The sequence below is a fragment of the Poecilia reticulata genome, linkage group LG13 (genome assembly GCF_000633615.1).
Source record: "Poecilia reticulata strain Guanapo linkage group LG13, Guppy_female_1.0+MT, whole genome shotgun sequence".
NCBI classification, from domain to species: Eukaryota; Metazoa; Chordata; class Actinopteri; order Cyprinodontiformes; family Poeciliidae; genus Poecilia; species Poecilia reticulata.
Window position 1 is genome coordinate 32,758,063 of NC_024343.1, and position 3,287 is coordinate 32,761,349.

Here is a 3,287-nt window from a genome sequence, read left to right on the forward strand (position 1 = left end):
ATGGTTCCTTTTTCCACATAATGTAACCGGTAGTGCTTATGATTAAAAAAATAATAATTATGTGATCGGTATCGGTGATCGGTATCGGTGATCGGCCCTCATGGGTGATCGGAATCGAGACACGAGGACTGGAATTGAGAAGCATTGGTATAAGGTAAGATGAGCTGAAAAGCTAAAGCTAACTGAAATACTAATTACATTTAGGCTATCACCAGCATATTGACGTATAGTAATATTTTCCATGCAATTTGAAAAAATATATGTAAAAGCTAAAATTAGCTAAAAAGGTAATTTAGTTAATGTACTAATTATATGATCTAGACTAGTATTAACATTTGACCTACAGTAGCATAGTCCATGCAGTCTGAAAAACTAAGAGCTTATATTACATATAAAGCTAAAGTAGCAATAATACTAATAAAGCATTTAGGCTAGCATTAGCCTAGTATATGTATTGACATTTTTATCCATCTATCCAAGTTAATTACCCTGGCTGCAAATTATGTGGGACCCATGCTTTAATAGTCTAAATTAACCATCTGGTTGGTAGTTGAGGTGAGGTACCTGTTAGCTGCTATATAGCCCATGAACAGGATGCTGGCAGCTATATTGAGGAACAGGAGTGGGGCTCCAACGCTGCAGTAGAGCAGGTGGATGGTGAATGTGCTCCTGCCGTAGTGAATAATGCGCATGGGGAGGCTGATGCAGGCCAGAAAGTCAGCCGCTGTCAGGTGTTTCAGGTAGATCATCCAGCTCTTGGATACGTGTCTATGATCTCCACGGCAGTGAAACCACAAGGTGAAGCTGTTGAGGCTCAAGCCCACCTGCAGAGAAAATCATCAATCATTTGAATATTTTTTCCCTAATTTGAATTGGTGCAACCCAAAAACATGATACTCACCAGAAACAGCAGACTGTAGACCACTATTAGGACAGAGTGGTATGATTTTACAGCTAAATCACATGTTTTATTCTGAACTGAGGAGTTGTGGATGGATGAAGTTGTTTCTCCCATGGTTCTGAAGGTTTATCATGAGCAGCAAAACACAACTGTCAAAGAAATCACATGGTAAAAAGGATGAATAGATGGAGAACATCTGCATTTATTAATTTTCTAGTTTTGCCATAGATCCTCAGTTGTTCATAGGTCTGGCCTTTGAGTGCCATTTCAACACATGAATGTGTTTTAATCTAAACTAGGGGTGTCAAACTTATTTTCATTTCAGGCCCCACCAACATCATGGATGTCCTCAAAGGGTTGGTTGTAGAAAAAAGAATGAACTGCAATGTAATGGCCAAATTTCAACATAAAATTGTTCTGGCATTAAAAATAGCGTACTTTGATCTGAAGGAATACGCAGCTGAGTAGGTCCAATTTAAATTGTACAAAATGTGCATGTTTATTTGAACCCAGTTACTTGTGGGGTTCCTCAAGGATCAGTCCTGGTCCCCACTCTGTTCATGCAAAATTATCTCCTATTTTGGTGTAGCATTTAATTTCTACGCATACGATACACAACTTTATATTGAAACAGATCCTCATCGATCTTCTGTCTCTTCATCTCCCTCATCACACTCTACACTCACTCTCCGATTGGAGGAGATAAAGACATGAATGACCCAGAATTTCCTTTGCCTTTATAGTTCAAAACAGCAGCTATTCTAGTGGGCTCTAAACGTCAGTTGCAATCATCCACCATGACCTCGTTTACACTTTATGGTCAGAGCATTGCACTCTCCTCTTCCGTTACCATTCTTGGCATACACTTTGACTCACTTCTCTTTTGACACATCTGCAAGACTTTCATCGTTCTTCGTTCATCTCTTACCCAACCAGACGCTGAAAAACGTATCCATGCACTTATCTCTTCGAGGCTGGGTTATTGCAGTTCCTCGCTGTTTGGAATTTCAAACAAAAATGTACAAAAGCTGAAAAGTATTAAAATAGTGCCTCTAAGCTGCTTATGCAAACAAGAAAAGACATCACCCCAATTATTTAATCTCTTCAGTGACTTCCCATTTCTGCTATGATTCAGCACAAAACCTGTCTTCACACCCGTCAACGCAGTACCTCAAAGATCTGCTATCTATGCACAATACAGGACGCTGTCTTTGCTCCACTTCTCAAACAGAGTTAATATCAGTGAGAGGTGGGGTGTTTTTCTCAGTTGTTCCTCGATTGTGGATTGAGCTTCTGGACCATCTCAGTGTGCAGCAGACCATGGAGTTTTTCAACTAATATATGAAGACATACTTGTCAAGATCTTATGATTGGTATTTTAAATGAGGTTTATATTGTTTTTATATTGGTTAATACTTTTATTGTCATTTTGTAGCACTTTGAGATTTACGTGTAATGTGCGTTATAATTAAAATCGTGTTATTATATAAAAAACTGATTTGATCAGAAGCAAGTTACTAACTTTTCTCATAGCTTTTAATCACACTTAGGAGTATAAATAGGAAGCAAATAAATGTAGGCTGGTTTTTTGTGATGTGTGTGAGACGAGCAAACCGGATGCTTGAAGTGCCAGAAAACAGAAATACTCCAGCAAAAATGAGGTTCTTTGATGTTTAACGGAAATGGAGAGAGGAGAGAAGGTTGAACAAAGAGAGCATTTACTTTCTTATTTTGACTGTTGACAGAAAGAACTTTAAAATGTTTTTGTTGTCTTTGAAGAGTTTCCGAAATATTTTGTTCGCTCTGTTTACATATGTGGATTTTCCACCCATGCTTGTCACCCGTCCATGTTCAAAATGTTCTAGATCAGTCACTCAGCTATTAAATCAGCTCCACAATGGTCTTGGATGAAATTAATAGTCATTAAAACATATACATAACATAAATGTAGTAAAACGGAAACATTTGAATTCTAGACTAAAAAGACGATCCCAAAATCCTGTAAGTCTGAAAGTACTTACAGTTGTTTGTTCTTCGTCTCTCAGCTTCAGCAGCTTTCGGTCAGTATGAAGCCTCCTCAGTGCAGAGAGACTAGCTATGAGAGGCAGTTTTCTTATTTTCAGAGTTATTAATGCTATTTGCTAGAAATCTTCTCAGCTACCACTTGTTTCCTTTCTTCTTCTTGATATAAATAGGAAACAAATTTATTTGCAAACTTCCTGCTTGGTCGATATTCATGGGGTAAATTAGTCATCTGAGGTTTCTGAATGTGCTTAACCCACACAAGGTGTGAAAGCTTCATTCTTCATCTAACTTTATATATGCTTTATTATAAAGCATATATTATATGCTTTATTATATGCATATATTATATGCTTTATTATAT